The sequence below is a fragment of the Lithobates pipiens genome, unplaced genomic scaffold (genome assembly GCF_037356315.1).
Source record: "Lithobates pipiens isolate NorthernLeopardFrog02 unplaced genomic scaffold, aLitPip1_a1.2 Scaffold_1, whole genome shotgun sequence".
NCBI classification, from domain to species: Eukaryota; Metazoa; Chordata; class Amphibia; order Anura; family Ranidae; genus Lithobates; species Lithobates pipiens.
Genome location: NW_027507685.1, coordinates 232,520,047 through 232,539,916, shown reverse-complemented (window position 1 = coordinate 232,539,916; position 19,870 = coordinate 232,520,047). Strand labels below are relative to the sequence as shown.

At 44.0% G+C, this 19,870-nt stretch overlaps 1 pseudogene across 1 annotated transcript in view; it reads left to right on the top strand.

Annotated features, from left to right (window-relative positions):
- The window catches only part of LOC143984565 (class I histocompatibility antigen, F10 alpha chain-like), an 84,139-nt pseudogene extending 65,488 nt beyond the window's left edge, over positions 1–18,651 (top strand). Inside the window, exons 4-5 of the transcript XR_013274948.1 lie at positions 6,715–6,993; positions 18,461–18,651. The product of XR_013274948.1 is annotated as a class I histocompatibility antigen, F10 alpha chain-like (transcript). The remainder of the gene's footprint in view (positions 1–6,714; positions 6,994–18,460) is intronic.
- The last annotated feature ends 1,219 nt before the right edge of the window (positions 18,652–19,870 follow it).

The following is a 19,870-nucleotide window of genomic DNA, read 5'->3' as shown; positions in this document are numbered from 1 at the left end:
GATCCCGACTCCATGGTCGTGATGATGCCGAGCCTAGACCGACTCTGTGATGTCAGCAGAGAGTGAACTTCAGTCAGCTCTCTGCTGAAAGCGGGTCACAGAGTACAGAACGAACGACACTTCTGTGATCCACAGGAGAGGTACACCCAAACAAGCTTTGGCTGTACTTCTCTTTTTAACCACTTCAATACCGGGCACTTAAACACCTTCCTGCCCAGACCAATTTTGAGCTTTCAGCGCTGTCGCACTTTGAATGACAATTGCGCGGTCATGCTACACTGTACCCAAATTAAATTTTTATCATTTTTTTCCCACAAATAGAGCTTTCTTTTGGTGGTATTTGATCACCTCTGCGGTTTTTATTTTTTGCGCTACAAATAAAAAAATAGCGAAAATTTTGAAAAAAAAATGTTTTTTTTTTGTTTCGGTTTCAAAATTTTGTAAGTACGTTTTCTCCTTCACTGATGGGCACTGATGGGGCTACACTGATGGGCACTGATAAGGCGGCACTGATGGGCACCAATGATGTGGCACCAATGAAGTGGCACTGATGAGGTGGCATTGATGGACGCTGATATGTGGCACTGATAGGTGGCACTCATGGGCACCTATAGGCGGCACTGATGGGTGGCACTGATGGGCGACGCGGATGGGCACTCATAGGTGGCACAAATTGGCACTGATAGCTGGCACAGATTGGCATGGATGGGCGGCACAGATGGGCATGGATAGGTGGCACAGATGGGCATGGATAGGCGGCACAGATGGACACGTTTGGACACTGATAGGGGGCACGGGTGGGCACTGATAGGGGGCACGGGTGGGCACTGATAGGTGGCACGGATGGGCACTGATAGGCAGCACAGGTGGGCACTCATAGGTGGCATTGTATTGTTATACTGTACTAATGGATGCCAATCAGTGCCAAACAATAATGCATGCCAATCAGTGATGCCCATTGTGGGCACTGATTGGCATCCATTATGGGCACTGATTGGCATCCATTGTGGCACTGACTGGCATCCCTGGTGGTCTAGGGAGGATTACCTTTGCTGGGCATCCCTGGTGGTCTGGTGGCGTCCCTGGTGGTCCAGTGTGGGCATCCTCGGGGGGGCTGTGATGATAATCGATCAGCACAGACCCCCCCCCCCCCCGTCATAGGAGCAGCCGATCGGCTCTCCTCTATTTGCGTCTGATAGACGCGAGTGAGGAAAAGCTGATCACCGGCTCTTCCTATTTACACTGTGATCAGCCGTGATTGGACACGGCTGATCACGTGGTAAAGAGTCTCCTTCGGAGACTCTTTACCGAGATCGTAGTTGCCGGGTGTCAGACTGACACCCCGCAACAACGATCGCCGCGATGTGCGCCCCCAAGGGCACGCAGCGGCTCATAATCCTGATCATGTCATATGACATCCGATCAGGATTATGCAACTACTTTGCCACCGTCAATTGCCTATAGGGCGGGCGGCAAGTGGTTAAAGGAGTTGTAAAGGCAGAAGGTTTTTTTATCTTTAATAGTCTATGCATTAAGATAAAAAAAAAAAAATTCTGTATATAGCAGCCTCCCCAGCATGCCTAAATCTTACCCTGAGCTCCATCTCTTCACAGCAATGTCTACGATTTCCCTCGGCCACCCGTGACTCTCCTTCTGATTGGCTGGGGCCACTATATTATATACACGTTTGCACACTGTAGGTACACAATAAACTATGTACACACAGGGGGACATTTATCAATTCTGTTACACAGCAGAGCAATGCTAAACATTGGAATGAAGCATTTTTTTTTTTATAATATTACAGTTTGAGTCATAAATTCTTCTATCAGTTCGGGTAAAGTAGCACTATGACAAAATGAATCCTGACCCTGACCACTTCTTTACCACTTGTCTACCAAAGTATTTTTTTTTGAGGTTTTGAGCTAAATGAGTTTAATCCCCCCAAATATTACATATTTTCCAAAAGCAGAGACCCGGAAAATACAATGGTGGTAGTTGCAATTTTTTCAGTTGAAATGGAAATATGGGCCTGCAATGATTTTTCTTACAATCATGGACATTATTGTGGACTTTTGATATGGGTCTAAGTCTCAGTTCCACAGAAATACAGGAACAGGACTTCATAAAAGGACACCATAAACCAACTGTGGAAATTTTATCTGGAGAAGCGATTTGACAAAAGTCCTTTCTGTGACTACCTGGTAGTGTAATTTATGGACTACATGGAATGTCACTTCAAAGGGTTTCATTTAGGCGGGAATGGAGCGGGAACTACTTGACCATAAATTACAGCTGGTATCCTAAAGCTCATCGGTATCTTGAGATTTTTGTCATAGACTAAGAGCGCCACCCATTGACTGAAAAAGGCAAATGCCTTGTACACACAGTCGGACATTCGGACCACAAAATCCGTCTGATTTTTTTCGACGGATTTTGTCCTAAACTGGTGTTGCATACACACGGTCAGACAAAGTTGTTGGAAAATCCAATCGTTGGGAACATGATGACGTTCGTTCCTTTACAACGGGACTACGTTGAGGCTAGTAGCCAATAGCTTTGGTCTCTTAATTTGATCTGAGCATGCGTAGCACTTTTGAGAAATTTGAGATCCTGCTCTCAATTTTTTTCTGTCTGAAAAAGTTGAATAGAGCCCAAACACACGCCCGGATTTTCTGACAATATAATCCGATCTGACCTTTTCCGTCTGAATTTCCAACCATGTATACAGGGGAAAAAGGGAGTGTCTCTACCTGGATGGGTGGGAGAGTAAATGGCTAAAGGACTGAAATATATAAAAACAAAAAAACAAGACACAGACTCTTTCTCTTGATCTTTGGGCACAATGGGATGGTAAGGTTGTCTGTCTAATGTACCTCCATTATTGCTTTATCTATACAGGTATAGTGCCCACTGGGGAGTACCATGGGCACTCACAATGGAAATCAGTGCCACGTTCCAAAATAGTACAGCCTTTTTTTAGAGATCAAATATATGGACTTTAAAGAGGAAGTAAACCCTCAGATACATGTTTAGCTTGTCAGATACTACTTAACACAGGCAGCTGATCGCTGCCTAAGAAAGTGCACTTACTTGTTTAGTTTTGATAAAAATCGCCTTTTTATGGTCCATGACGTCATGCGCGATTGCGCAGTATGGACTTTCAAATGTGGCATGTATCCTTTGCCGCGTGTGTTTTTTCGGCTTGCCTGCATTGTAATGTAATTGAGATTCTCCTCTGACTGGCACAGAGGAGAAGTCTCGTGATGTAGATATCATTCTGCTCTTTCTGATACTCCCCCTTGTGACTGAACAAGACGTCACGCAGGGGAGTGAATCAGAGCAGAGAAAATAGAAAACCAAATTTTCTGCCTTGATCGGCATTTCATGTGATGAAATGCTGTTGCCGTAGTAACGGCAATCGAGATCGAGGCTTGGTTATGACGCTATGGCGCATGTGCGAGGTTTCGTGAGGGACACCAACTAAGGGCGGAAATGACGTCCGCAAAAGCTTCTAAAATCAGCACTAACAATGGCGCGGGCGATACCCGGAAGATAGTGTAATAAAAAACTTCTAAAAAAGGTATTTATAACGCTCGTTTTTGGATTATTTATAGATATTATGATTGCTGATGTTAATAAATATCCAAACATTTGAAAATTAGAATTTTTTTGGCGGGGTTTACTTCCTCTTTAAAAGCACATACACATTGACAAACTAGTTTTATTAGAAAAAAAAAAAAATACCATACTTTATTTCATAAAAATCATCATAAAATGTATGATTACATATAAAAAACAAAACAAAAACAAAGTAAAACAACACAGCACTATATATCCCAGCCATTGTGTATTATACCACACACCAGGAGACTTCTCTAGGTATAACCCATGTACTTCAAGCTCCTCCAGGTGCTAGGAATCCTCTATATCACCATGGTTTAGTCCTACATGTTTTGTGACATAGTTGCTTCCTCGGGGGTCAATGGTGCGATTGTTGATGCAATTCCTCCAGAGGTTGGAGGAAAAGAAGAGGAAACTCACACCAGACTGAGATGCGAGTGCGGGGGAGCATTCAGAGAATAAAATCCAAAGACCTAATAACCCTCTACTTTAATAATGGCAAGTGTTGCGTTTCCAATGCAGGGGGGACAAAAATCTTAGTTCATGCGTGTAGACCATCCGTTGCTTAGGGTCCCAAAATTAATAATATACACCAAGCAACACCTCTTCACAGGTGTATTTAGTACTTCTATACTCCTGGGCAGGGATGAGCTTCGAGTTAGACTCAAACTCATGTTCGACTCGAACGTTACCTGTTCAGCGAACAGTGAATAATTTGGGACGTTCGCGGCAACTTCGATAAGCCGGAACACCCTGTACAAGTCTATGGGAGAAATCTAAAGTGCTAATTTTAAAGGCTAATATGCAAGCTACTGTCCAAAAAAGTGTTTTAGGGTCCTGCCCCAGGGGACATTGATCAATGCAAATTTTTTTTAAAAACTGCCGTTTTTTCAGGAGCAGTGATTTTAATAATGATTAAAGTGAAACAATAAAAGTGTAATATTCCTTTAAATTTCTTACCTGGGGGTGTCTATAGTATGCCTGTAAAGGGGCGCATGTTTTCCGTGCTTAGAACTGTCACTGCACAAAGTGTCATTTCGCAAGGAAAAAGTATTTTAAAATCACTTTCCATTGTCGGCTCCCGTAATACAGAGAACACTCAGTGAGTGTTCTCTGTATTAGCCGACAATTCATTCATTGATTAAAAAAAAAAAAAAAAAAAAAAATAAAACTTGGGGGTTCCCCTAAATTCAATTACCAGGCCCTTCAGGTCTGGTATGGATATTAAGGGGAACCCCGTGTCAAATTTTAAAAAAAATTGACGGGGGGGTTCCCCTAAAAATCCATACCAGACCCTTTATCCGAGCACGCAACCTGGCAGGCCGCAGGAAAAGAGGGGGGGGCGAGAGAGCGCCCCCCCCTCCTGAACCGTACCAGGCCACATGCCCTCAACATTGGGAGGATGCTTTGGGGATCTGTGACCCCCTCAAAGCACTATGTCCCCATGTTGATGGGGACAAGGGCCTCATCCCCACAACCCTGGCCAGTGGTTGTGGGGGTCTGCGGGCGGGGGGCTTATCAGAATCTGGAAGCCCCCTTTAACAAGGGGACCCCCAGATCCCGCCCCCCCATTTGATATGGTATGGGGGTACAAAAGTACCCCTACCATTTCACAAAGAAAGTGTAAAAATGGTTAAATAAGACAAACCCACTTTTGAAAAATTCCTTTATTAAAAATAAAAAAATATATAAAAAAAAAAAGATTCCAGCGGTGCTAATCCACTCTTGCTATCCAGCGACGGATGATCATCTCTCCGGGGTCCAGCGATGGCTGATCTGATCCAGCGATGTGGGATCTCTCAGTCCAGCACTGTCCATACATGCATCCGTCTTCTGTCTCCACTGCGGAGACACTGCGGGGATCCCAGCGCTGACGTTTCTTATATTAGGAGGGCGGGGTCATTTGACCCCGCCCCCTCTGACGCTGGTGAGAGAAGCCATGGGGTTCCCCAGTGACGTATGGGTGACCCCGCCCCCCTCTGATGTAACGCAGATGATCAGTGACAGGCTCAATAGGAAGCACGAGGAGAGGTTTGTTTACATTTACCTCTCCCCGTTCTTCAGCTCTGTGACCCGATCGCGGCGCGCACGCGACCCACGGCTGGGCACTTAAAGGCAACGTACAGGTACGTGATTGTGCCCAGCCGTGACATTATGCCGACTTACATTGGCGTGAGGTGGTCCTTAAGCGGTTAAACAAAATTATCAATAAAATAGCATAGGGCACATTAGTCAAGCAAATTAGTGATACAGTTAGGTGTACATCAGTGTAAATTGTCATTTGTTGCCATGCATTGTGGTGCATTACAACGCTCATTCAGAATGAATGGGATGATACTCACAGCAATGCTTGTGAATTGGGAGCTGACTGCATTTTATCACAGAGTAATGCTGGCCATACACTACAGAAAAAAATCGGCCAAACCCATTTTCGAAAAACAAACATTCGGCCGTGAGAGCAAACGATAGTGCCACCATGTAATGACTGATAAATCGTTCAGTGGACATTCATTTTTTTTTTTTTTAACATATACCTATTGCAAACAGTTCGGACAGGAAACACATTAACCTTTCAATTTATCATTTGTTTGGCAGAAAATTTCCAAACTTATTTTTTCAGCTCAAAAACGTCCCAACGATTACTGATTTTGTGCCCATTAACTGGCCGAAAAAACGCAGGAACTGGCCAAATGACCAAACTTTGGACAATTTTTTTGTATAGTGTATGGCCAGCATTGCTCTATGGTATGTTGCAGTGCACATGCATTTTGAGTTGTGTAGAAATTCTATTCATAATGAATGACACCACAATATACCAATGTACATAAAATATTAACTGTGTATTACTAAAATGCAAGTGTTATAAATGGGCTCTGGAGGTCCAGAACAAACTCTGCTACTTTGAAATCATAGCTGTAAAACAAAGAGAACGGCCAACATCACTGCTAACATTACTATCACTGGGAATGACTGGGAACTCAGTTCTGTATTCTGGAGATCATCATATGTATCCAACATCATCTCACAGGAGGAACATTGATTACATTTATCAGTAGATCACATATATTGTTTTCTCTCTCTCTCTCTCAGTGCCCCCAGAGGTGAAGGTGTGGGGTCATCGTCAGTCGGATGATGTGACCAGACTTCATTGCCTGGTGTACGGGTTTCACCCCCGACCTGTGGATGTGAAGTGGGTGAGGAATGGGAAGGACGATGTTCCTTCAGATGTAATGAGTCCAATTCTCCCCCATCCTGATGGCACCTATCAGATCAGAGTCAGTGTGGAAGTGCCAACCAAGGAGGGAGACACTTACTCCTGTCATGTGGATCACAGCAGTCTGGGGGATGAGACTCTCCGTGTGATATGGGGTGAGTATGGAGAACCTCTATTGTCCATACACTTGTAGGAATATTATGCTAAAATGTAAATGTCATGTTATAAGCATAGAGAAAATGGGTGGGACGTTTCCCTCATATTATAAGCAGACTGTGTTTGTATTAATGAACAACTAATAATGAGTATGCCAAAAGACAAAACCAGCAATGTCATTATATCATATACAAAGTATTCAGTGGAAAATAATTTGAGTTTGGGGCAGATTTTTCTAGCTCCGTGACTAGTAGCCAATGAGCTGTTCAGGTTTGTGATTCAGTTACAATGAAAGATCTGCCTGTGTATGGTGATCTATTGAGTAACTCCAGGAATGTAATTCGGACTTGGTAGCTACTGCATTATGTTGTGTTGTAATTATCACTGATCAGATCAACAGATGGAGCGCTGTCCCGGTAAACAGTTCAAACAGTGAAAGTTTGAAGTAACAAACACTTTAGTAAAACAATCCTTTGTTCTGAAACAATATATCATGGTAACATTAGCCCTCGCAGGAGGATGAGTGTGCCCGTAGGACACTAATGCCACCTACACACGACCGGTTTTACCATCGGAAATTAAGTCCGAAGGTTTTTTCAACGGAATTCCGACGGAGTTCAGCTCAAACTGTCTTGCACACACACGATCACACCAAATTCCGACGGTCAATAACACGGACCACGGCACTATAAAAATTTAATGTCCCCGAGCATGTGTCGAATTGTATCCGAGCATGCATCGGAATTTTGCGCGTCGCAATTGCATACACACAAATGGAATTTCCGATAGACACTTTTTCCATCGGAAAAATTGAGAACACGCTTTCAATCTTTTGCTGGCCAAAATTCCGCCAGCAAAAGTCAGACGGAGCCTACACACGGTCGCATTTTCAGATGAAAAGCTCTCATCGGTCTTTCGCTGGCCGAAATTCCGATTGTGTGTATGCGGCATAAAACTCACAACTTCTGTGATAGCCTCCACTGTGCCTGATGGAATGAAAGGCTGCTTTGGACCCTGGAGCTCCTGGGGGTGGGCAAGAAGCCCGATGGATGCTGGCTCTGATTCCGGAAATAGATAGAATTATGCAGGACTGGTCTCCAATGGTGGGAGATAGTCATCAGGAGCAGGCAGAAGGTACTCCGCTGCAAATACTGCACCTGGGCAAAAAACAGTAGAAAGTCGGTCTCGTGGTAGCAGGGCAGGGCTTAGATGTGTTGGAGATGAAACAAAGGAAATGTTGAGGCTCAATCAAGGTGGACTACTTGTTTTGGGGATTAACCCCTTCATCAGGTCACCTTTGGGGGTTAATTGGAGACCAGTCCTGCATAATCCCATCTAGGTCTGGGGTCAGAGCCAGCATCCATTGGGCTTCTTGCCCACCCCCAAGAGCTCCAGGGTCCAAGGCTTCCTTTCATTCCATTGGGCACAGTGGAGGATATCACGGAAGTTGCGAGTTTTAGTGTCCTACGGGCATACTCATCCTCCTCTATGGGCTAATGTTACAATGGATACATTGTTTCAGAACAACGGATTGTTTTAATAAATTGTTTGTCACTTCAAACTTTCACTCTGTTTAAACTGTTTACCGGGACAGAGCTCCATCTATTGATCTGTTTTATGTTTTCTCATTTGGTCCTATGAGTCTGGTGAGCAGAGGATGGTTTTAACCCCTCATAGTCACATGGCTTTTGGACACATCCATGCACCTGGCTCTTTTGTTAATTATCACTGATCCTTATCTGAGAATAAATAGCAATATATTGTCCCTGATACTTTAATTATTATAGTGAGTATTTCATCTATGTTCTGTTCTATGTCACTAATGGCAGTATGTATTCTTTGTCATGCAACTATACATTTAAAGAGTTAGTTCATCCAAAACTGATATGTTTAAGAGTGTTAAGCGGTAAATGGAAAATGATGCAATACAATTTCTTTTTATTACATCACCTGGGCAATAAAATAGAAACCCCCTAATCTTGGTGCTTTTGATCACCTATGACAAATTATATTTGCACTGACTTCAAATCATTTGTTGCTTTCTAACACAGACATCAATGTGTCTAAAGCCTGCCATAGATGGATTGCAATTTGGCTGGTTCAGCAGGTACCTGCTGAATTTCTATCCATTTGTTTTTTTATATGCAATCACTGCTGGTGGTTGATCACATAATTGAAGGAAAGAAAATTGTATAATGCATGTCCAGCCTTAGAATAATGGGAGACTCTTCTATACAGGATGCATTTCTCCTCCATACAGCCTTAGTTTACAGTTTGTACATTGAGCCAGAATTCATTATGGCAAACAGTAGGGTTGATTTACTAAAACTGGAGAGTGCAAAATCTGGTGCAGCTCTGCATAGAAACCAATCAGCTTCCAGGATTTTTGTCAAAGCTTAATTAAACAAGCTGAAGTTAGAAGCCGATTGGCTACCATTAGGGGTGCAACGGATCAAAAAACTCACAGATCGGATCGTTCCTCGGATCACAGTCACGAATCGGATCATTTTTCGGATCACCAAATAATAATTTAATTTGCAAAAACCTGTGAAAATTCCACCACCATATAGTCCCCACTGTAATATCCACAATCTCCCCCACTGTAATATTGGCTAAGTATGGCTGGGTATGGCTGAGTATTGCACAGTATTGGCAGGCAGGGTACCGCAGAGTATTGGCAGGCAGGGTATTGCTGGGTACGGCAGGGTATGGAGGGATGGCTGCTTCCATCCGATCTCTCCTCTATACTGTACAGATTAGTACAGAGAGGGGAGAGAGGAACCGGCGTCATAACATGACGCTGGTTTGTTTACAAGTGATCGCTCCGTCGGAGCGATCACAGTGTACACAGCCTGGGTGTAGAAAGATGGCCGCCGCTTCGGAGACCACGGATCGCGGCATGTGCTGATCCGAGCGGGGTGACCCGTTCGGATCATGGATCGGTGATGATCCGTTGCACCCCTAGCTACCATGCGCAGATCCAACAGATTTTGCACTCTCCAGTTTAGTAAATCAAACCCAATGTCAGTGTCAATCACTTAAGCCGCGTACACACGGGCGGACTGTCTGTCCAACTTAGTCCGCTGAAACACATTTCAGCGGACAGTCCGCTCGTGTGTGGGCTTCAGCTGACTTTTTCAGCGGACAGTCTAGCGGACTAAGTCTTTCGGAATTTCCGTAATATTGTCCGTCCAACTTTGGTTTCAGCGGACAGTCCGCTCGTTAGTAGGCAAGTTGGACGGACTAAGTATGGCGCATGCTCAGAAAGGATTTACACGGCGGAAGGGTGCATTGCTGTGTATTGGACTTCCGATTTCTAGTCCCGTCGTACGTGCTGTACACGTCATCGCGCAAGCTTTCAACGGACTGTTTGTTCATCGTGTGTGGTCAAGTCCGTTCATTCGAAAGTATGACGGACTGTCCGTCGGATTGTCTGACGGACTTAGTTGGCCAGACAGTCCGACCGTGTGTACGCGGCTTTACAGTCCAATGTGGAATGCTCCTTTGCACGCTTTAAATGCTTTCGGCTGTTTACAAAGAGAGGTGGAGGATCCTGTATATTTATCTGCTTATACAACATATAGCAGGCATGTCAGACTGGTATTTATGTGGCACATACATTCCTTCATTTAGGCCTTCAATGGTGGCATCACATTTTGCTAGATCATGTGCGCTAACTTTCATTATGCCACATGTTAACATCTGTTGCTTTAAAACAAATTTCATTGGAATGGGCCGCCTAACTCTTCAAAATGCATAAAAAGAAACATGTCAAATTATTATTTTTGGTAGTGTTCTTTGGCAAGGTGCATTGCCCTTCAGAATGAATGGTACCACATCACACCAATGTGCGTAACACAATGCAATTGTAGTGGTGTAGTTGCCACTAGTAACAAACATCCACCAAATTGCCCCGCTGCCAGACCTTCATGTATCACCTCAGAGACAATGAACAGTCATTTACTTTGTTTTGTATATTGTGGGGTATAACTTGGTTGGGGAAAGGGATATAAATGGGATGCCCATAGATCAAATACTTTGCCATCATATTTATAGAATAGAACTTAGTTTGAGCCTGAAGAATGATGTGCATGTATAACAGCTACAGTCTCTTCCCTGCATCACCATGCAGACTATTGCTTCTCCTCTGTGTAACTCCTGCAGACTATTGCTCCTCCTCTGTGTAACTCCTGCTCCCAGAAATTCCTCATCAAAGGGAATTCCTCATCAAAGACAAGGACTTCACCCATGACTGTGTAAGGGTGAAATTTCCAGAAATCCTCTCCTCCTGTACAAAACTTATACTGAACAACATTCATTTCCTGTCACATCTTCTTCCATCTGCAAAAGATCCCACTCTGAATAGTCTCTAATGCTGACTCTGGTTGCTTGCTGCTGCTAGGCCAGAGGCCTGCAGTACCTCTCCCCAGAGGCCTAGTAGTTTAAAAGCATGTGTGTTTGACGGTGGACTACTGTCCCCAGCTAGCCCAGCTTGCAAATCCTGTGCCCTTGGGCCACATTGATTTGACACTATTCCGCACAGTCTCTCCTTTGATCCAGGACTCCTCATCAATGACAAAAGTGAAGCTTCCTCACAGACTTCCTGGCATGTCTCCATATCCAGCCCTCCACTGTGATACACTCACCGACCTTTCTCTGCCCTAAGTCCATGATGAAGAACTTAACCGAACCGTTCCGACAGCTTCCCCTGTCCAGGAATTGCACATCAATGACCGTGTAAAGATGCAGATTCACCAATGACCATGTAAAGGTGAAGCTCCCTCACAGCTCTCCCGGGCCTCCTCCTGCGATCGGCGCACCCCCCAGATGGGGATGCCCTCCTGCTGCAGTCTAGTACTCCATTCTGCTGCAGTCTAGTACTCCATTCTCCACTTCTCTCAGCCGAGAACTCCCCCCAATGGCCTGTTACCTCCTGCTTATATAGGAGGCCCGCCCCCCTGCCAATACCAGTTGGGGATTGGTCAGGGCTCTCAAATGAGCTGCCTGCCACTCCAGTTCTAAGCCCTGCCCCTCTTCCAGAACATTCTCCCTGGAAGCAGGGGAGGCACCTTGGAACTGGAGCACAGGTGGTCACACCCACTGCTACACTAACCACTCCCTGCCCCCAAAACAGACAGGTATAGCTCAAAGCATAGGCCTGCCTAAATTTACCTGCGCTGACAGGTTCCCTAGCAAAAATCCTATGCTAGCACCTATCTATGGTAGAGGTGCTACACAATGTTGTGAACAAGCCCAAACTGAAGGATATTAAATTGGCTGTAGCACTGTGAATCATTAACAGTTACCATGTTTTTTTTTCATAAATATCATTTTCATCTCATCTTCATTATTTTTTGCATCTTGATGCTGCCAATGTCTTCCAGCCACTTCCTGTCCACATGCACGCTCCCCAGCATTGGCTGCACATCATTGTACTGTATGTCAACATGACTGCATGAAGTCTGCACCAGAGGTGGATGTTATAGGGTGACAACTCAGGAAAGACAATTGTCACACCATAACAGGGATAAAGGACCTTTATGGTGGGATCAGCTACTATTCTCTTAGTGAAAGCTACAGGATTCAAAGCTTTTTTTTTTTACATATTAAAGCTTATGAGATTTACAACTTCAGAAAACTTGATAATTCTCTCTTGCAGTAGGGCTGCTTCTGTACTGCAAAGGTAACCTGCTTATTAGGGTTTGTGTTCATGGCAAAGTAAGTTTACTTATGTGATCCTTCACTGCTCTGTGCTGCTAGATGGTCTCCACATCATCTTCTCCCCCCATGCTACAGCAGTGTAAGTTCCCGAGGTCATCAAGATTGATGTAGCGTCTATAGCCCTGCATTGGACATGAGGACACCTAGAGACGTCCACCACTAGAGCATGGGGGAGTGCAGTCTGCTGGCAGAGAAGAGGATTGGGTAAATACATTCACTCTCCCCTAGACCTAAATGAACAATTAACCCTTGCAGTGTAGGCACAGCCATACTGCAGAGAAGACTTTTTAGATTTCCTGAAGTTGGGCTTTAACCACTTCCGTTCCGGCCTATAGCAGAATGACGGCCGTGGTTGCGTTATCCTGACTGGATGTTGTATGACATCCAGCAGGATAAGCCTGGATCGTGCACCCATCGATGGTGTGGTGTGTCACTCTGACACAGCACAGTTCCTATCAGGGTAAAGAGCCTATGACGTAGGCTCTTTACCACATGATTAGCTTTGACTGATCACAGCGTGTAACCAGGAAGTTCCGGTATACAGCTTTCCTTGGTTTGTGCTGACAGGGAGAGCCGATCGGCGGCTCTCCTGTCAGAGCGGGGGTCTGCTGATATTTTGCTGATTTTCATCACATTGATTATCAGCGCACTCCCCATCAGAGGTGCCCACCACATCTGCCAATCAGTGCCCATCAATAATGGCTATCATCATCAGTGTTGCCTATCAGGCCATCTATTAGTGCCCATCAGTGGCGCCTATCAGTGGTGCCTATCAGTGCCCATCAGTGCTGCCAATCAGTGCCCATCATTTCTACATATTAGCGCCAACTCATCAGTGCAGCCTCATCAGTAAGGATGTACCGAACACCCTGGGTTCGGTTTGCACCAGAACATTCGAACAGGCAAAAAATTCGGACAGACAAACGAACACCCTTAAAGTCTATGGGATACGAACAGCAAAAATCAGCTGTTATATAGCTGGCGGGGCCACCCGGCGACATAAACGTGTGACCCCTCCCCTCTCGGATGCCTCGTGACGCCAGAGGAAGGCAGGGTCACCCTTTTATGTCACCGAGTGGCCCATGCCGTTTTTTGTTTTTTACATGCATACTATAGACACCCCCAGGCACAATATTTAAAGGAATATTTCATTTTTATTGTTTCATTTTAAGCATTTATAAAATCACTGCTCCCGAAAAAACAGATGTTTTTAAAACTTTTTTTTGCATTGATGCAGGACCCGGGTCCCCAAACACTTTTTATGACAATAACTTGTATATAAGCCTGTAAAATGAGCATGTTAGTGTCCCATAGGCTTTAAGAGTGTTCCACGGCTTTCATATTGGCCGCGAACGCCGCGTATTGTTTTGTGTTCGTCAAACGTCCGAACAACCAAAGTACGGCCCAAACTTATGCTCGGGCCGAACCGTTTGCTCATCCCTACTCATCAGTGCCCATCGGTGAAGGAGAAAATGAAATTTTATAACAGAAACAAGAAAACGCCGAGGTGATCAAATACCACCAAAAGAAAGCTCTATTTGTGGGAAGAAAATGATAAAAATTTAGTTTGATTACAGCGTTGCAATTGTCATTCGAAGTGTGACAGCGCTGAAAGCTGAATATTGGCCTGGGCAGGAAAGGGGGTGTGCCCTGTATTGAAGTGGTTAACCACTTCAATACCGGGCACTTTCCCCCCTTATGCCCAGGCCAATTTTCAGCTTTCAGCGCTGTCACTTTTTAAATGACAATTGCGCGGTCATGCTACACTATACACAAACAACATTTTTATAATTTTGTTCCCAGAAATAGAGCTTTCTTTTGGTGGTATTTGATCACCTCTGGGATTTTTATGTTCTAAACAAATAAAAAAACACAGACAATGTTGAAGAATTTTTTTCCCCTTGTTTCTGTTACAAAACTTTGTAAATAAGTAAGTTTTCTCCTTTACTGATGGGCACTGATAAGGTGGCATCAGTGAGGTGGCACAGATGATGGGCAGTAATATGTGGCACTGATGGGCACTGATAGGCGGTACATATGGGCAGTGCCGGGACAAGGTCATTTGGTGCCCAGGGCGAAGATGGCAAATCGCGCCCCCCCATGTAAACAAAGTCAGTGCTTTGCAGGGAAAAGAAAAAAGTGATCATTCCCTCTGTAAAGAGCCCCTGTATTGATTGTCAACACAGAGTTCTGGGCTGTGATTTGACACAGCTGATCAGCATGTCCCAGCCAGATTTCAATTGAATCAGAGCTTAGCCGATCTTCAGTTGATAACAGTTACACAAAATATTGTCAGTTGAAATTATTACTATAATGTAATTACTGTACTGTTTTAGTAGACATAAAGTGGTTGTAAACCTTTATATATGCTCAGTGAAGTGACTGGCCTGAAGTGATACACAGAGGTTAAACAAATATTCCCACATAAGTTGTACCTGTGTATCTGCAGTTTTCTCCTCTCTACACCTGTTCAGAGTCCAGAATTTCTAAAGCTTATCTGTGTCAAAAAAAAATGGGGGGGGGGAGGGGGTGGAGAGTAGAGGTCGACCGATATGTGTTTTTCTCTGGCCGATGCCGATGCCGATATTTAGAAATTATGGCGGCCGATAGCCGATATATGATGCCGATTTTTTTGGGCCGATATGTTAGGCCGATTTTATTTTATTTATTTATTTTTAATCCCCCTTGATCTAACACACCTTTCCCACTGGGGCGTTTTTCAGGCGCTTTTGGGCTAAAAATAGCGCCTGTAAAGTGCCTGCAAAACGGCTCCCCTGCAGTCTGTGTGAAAGACAGAGTGCTTTCACACGGAGGCGATGCGCTGGCAGGATCTTAAAAAAAAAAGTCCTGCAAGCAGCATGTTTGGAGTGGTGTATACCGCTCCTCCACCACTCCTGCCCATTGATATGAATGGGCACCACTGCCGAAGCGCATGCAATGCGATTTGGCAGCGGTGCTTCATGGGCGCATTTAACCTCTTCCTTGGCCGCTAGCTGGGTTATATGTGCCCCACTAGCAGCCAAATAGCACCGCTAAAATGATGGTAAAGAGCCGCTAAAACTTGCGTTTTACCATCAACGTCTGCCCGCTCCAGTGTGAAAGCAGTCTTCATAAGTGCTACAGAAAATTTCTTACACTTAAAGCGGAGGTCCACCCTAAAATGGACCTTCCGCTCATCGGAACCCTCCCCCCCTCCGGCGCCACAATTGGCACCTTTCAGGGGGGAGGGGGGTGCAGTTACCTGGATAATCCAGGTAACTGCACCCACTTCCGGGCTAGCTCTCTGCGGAAAGGGGCGTACATTACGCCCCTTTCCGCAAGTGCCCCGCTGCCTGCTGGGAAACACACAGATCCCAGAGGCAGCGGGGACCGTCCTCATTGCGCAGCGCGGCTCACGCATGCGCAGTAGGGAACCGGGAAATTAAGCCGAAAGGCTCCATTTCCTGATTCCCATACCCAAGATGGCGGCGGCGGCAGCACTCGAGTGTCGATCTAGAGATCGGCTTCGGGTGCCGACATCGCGGGTGCGCTGGACAGGTAAGTGTCATTATTTTAAAAGTCAGCAGCTGCAGTATTTGTAGCTGCTGGCTTTTAAAAAAAAAAAAAAAAAAACGCGGAGTCCCGGCGGACTCCCGCTTTAAACATTTATTAAACAAAACAAACCTCCAATCAGTTTACTTGTATGTATGATCTAGATTAAAAAAAAAACAAAAAAACCTATATATTAAATAAAAACAGGTAGTAAAAAATGGGCTAACTTTACTGTTTTTATTTTATTTTTATTTTTTAAATGGTGTATTTTTTTCCCAAAAAAATGCATTTGAAAGACCTCTGTGCAAATGCCGTGTGACATAAAATATTGCAACAACCGCTATTTTATTCCCTAGGATCTCTGCTAAAAAAATATATATATTTTTTGGGGGGTCTAAGTGATTTTCTGGCAGAAAATACAGGATTTTTACTTGTAAGCAACAAGTGTCAGAAAAGATTTAGTCTTTAAATGGTTAAACTGAGAACTTCTACACGGAGATGACTTATTCATTCAGAAGTGTAAACATTGTAACATTTAGTTCTTTTCTTGGCAGTCTGCCCAGAGAGGAGGAAAGTGTTGCTATGACGACTCAGACAACTCACACTGACTTCTTACAGAAGTCATTTCAAAGTCCCGCTGTAGAATCGGCTTTTCATTAACACAATCGGCCGATGCCGATTATTTAAAAAACGGCAAATATCGGCCGATATATCGGTCGACCTCTAGTGGAGAGCTGAAGTTACACTCTTTAAAGCTCAGTGAGGAGAGCTGTATGGATAGAATGGACACACACCCTTCACAGTGCACACAGGAACAGCACTGATGCTGTCAATCACAGGCTGTGTGCTGGAGCTCCCTCCTCTGTCATCTTTTTTTTCTCTTGGTGTCAGGAGAATTTGTCAAAAGTGACACTCAGTGCTCTTAAATGAGACATGTACACACTATAGAGGGATATACTTTGTTCATTTTTCATATCTGAGGTTTACAGCCACTTTAATTTGGCTCCTTGAAGTCTTATTCCACTCAGTTTAGCCCATTATTTCATTTGACATGCCAGCCGTACAGCACGGAGTGTGACACACTGAGAATCCCAATAGTACCCGTTGTACCCCATTGTTGTTTTGTGATATTTGTTGTTGTTCCCCATAATTACATTGTGATGTGATTGTTGCACTGCAGACTGTAAATTTTCCAACAACAAAACCACCATGAAGATAACATACATTTGTCTTCTGGTCCATCTATTGTACACCTGAAAGAAAAAAAAAGGCCTAACATCTACATGGGCTTTGTGTTACTCAATCCCAACCAACTGACACTGATCATCATTAGTGTTTTATTATCCCATTCTTATAATTATGTTAAAATGCAGATCAAGTATAGAGATGGAGTTTATTCATGTCTCTCTTTATGGAGTATCATTGACTATTCAGCTAGCGGTGGTTGGCAACCAGGGCTTGGGTTTCTTTTTTCTGATTGTTGAGTATTTTCTTGGGGGGGGGGGGGGTTCATCACCAGTGGAGATGAGAACCCAGCACAGGGATTTTTTTTGTAACCATGAACAACATATACTGTATAAAGATAAAGATGGGTTAAGTTATTCAACCTGCTGACTTGGAAAAAGTGAAATATCCATTTGAACAGTATTGCTTTTTATAGAAAATCACCCCTCTGTGCAGGGGCGGACTGACAACTCATGGGGCCCCCAGGCAATCAGAGATTATGGGGCCACACAGTATACAAAAACACACACACACAGTATACAATCACACAGTATACACATACATGTACACATAGTATACACAGACATGTTTCTATTGGCTGAGAAGGTAGTCGAGAGGTGGGGCAGCTATAATCTCAGGATTTTTAGACCAAAAGGATGTCGGTAAGGGACATTTAAGAGACAGATGTAAAAAAAAAACACTGATTTTTACATACTGTCCCTGGTTTTACTGAGGCTGGCAACCCTGATAGGGCCCCCTAGTGGCCCGGGGCCCTCGGGCAGTGCCCGAGTGGCTGAATGGTCAGTCCGCCCCTGCCTCTGTGTTGTAGGAAGAAGTCTGCCTGTAGATTTCTATGTAGAATATTCATGTAGCACCTCTGCCGGAACCCTCTGACAATATAGTAATGTGCTTCTATGCAATCAGGTGAAGCTGGGGCTACATTGAGAAAATTCTCAGAACTTACATGTCATGTTTGTGTTTCCCCTTCAGATCCCAATGCAAACTCTAAGGACAAAATGCCTATAATCATAGGTGGTGTTTTTGTTTCTGTAATGCTGATTGTCGCTGTTATTGGATTCCTCGTGTACCGGAGGAGCCGTTCAGGTGAGAAGATCCCACATGTTACCAGAGCTCTATTCACCATATATGAGAACTAGACATCAGTCCGGCACAGACGGATCAGTTGGAAGCAAGTACATAATTTCTCCGCTGAGTATAAAAAAAATATGCTGCACATAGGGGCTATTCATGAAGGCTTTAAAGGACCCTTATTTAATTTTTTTGTCAGTATATTATTACAGAGTATAAACATACATACATGCTATGGTGAGGAGAGACTAAAGGAATCAAAAAGTCCTCCTTGGGGATATGGGTTTGTCAGTTTCCCTTGTATCTTATAACTGATGGCCTTTCTTCACTCAAAAACCTCAACTCTTTTGTTATTATATCTTTGTGTAATTATAGATTTTACAAAAAAATATAGCACCGTGAAAGCCCTCTTAGAACATTCTCATTCCATCCCATAAAAGGATCATTCCTTATTATGAGACAGAGGACGGAACCAAGAAACTCCTTCCTTTATGACCCATCAGCCAGATGTACATAGCTGTTGGTGTATAGTTCAGTTATAGTCTAATATTATAGAGTCATTTCTTTCAAACTGCATACCTCTGTTTCAGGAGTTTTGGCCATCATCAGTAGAGTGAATGGAAACCATGGTTTCTATGGAGTAGGACTTGGGACCCTACAGGACAATTTAGCAGTTTGGAATAAATTGTTCTATTATACTGAGCCATGAGCCCTGTGTTAGGACAGATTGAGGTCTATTTATTGGAAAAAATGTATGTTTAATGACAACTTGTACAGGGGAAGTCTTCATTACAAGGCAGCCATATTCATCCAAAGCTGGGTGGGTGGGCGAAAGGTGAACACTTTGCAGAGTGAAGTCAATTTGAGTAGAATTAAAGTAGAACTATAGGCATTTTTTTATTTATTTTTTGATAGAATAAGGGAAGGTCATAACCCCTGTCAGTTTTTTTTTTGTCTGTGTCCCATTCGGAAGAATTCCCTTCACTTCCTGTCCCATAGCCAAACAGGACGTGAGAGGGATTTCCTAGGGGATCCTCGGGTCATCAGAACTATTTTCCCCATTGGAAATTTTACCTTCTATTACTTCTCAGGAGACTACCCAAAATGTGAGATTTTCTTTAACATTCGTGTAGCGGGTGACATTTTGGACAAAATGTCATACTCACGTAAATTTAGTTTTTGCTTTAGAACAGTAGGGATTCTGAGGGTTAATTGTGTAGGTAGGTCTTAACACCTACAGAGGAGTTTGTGAGACCCATGTGGTCCGTTCTGGTTCCAGGACTGGGGTAGCCCCCTGAGGGGTCCCGGTCA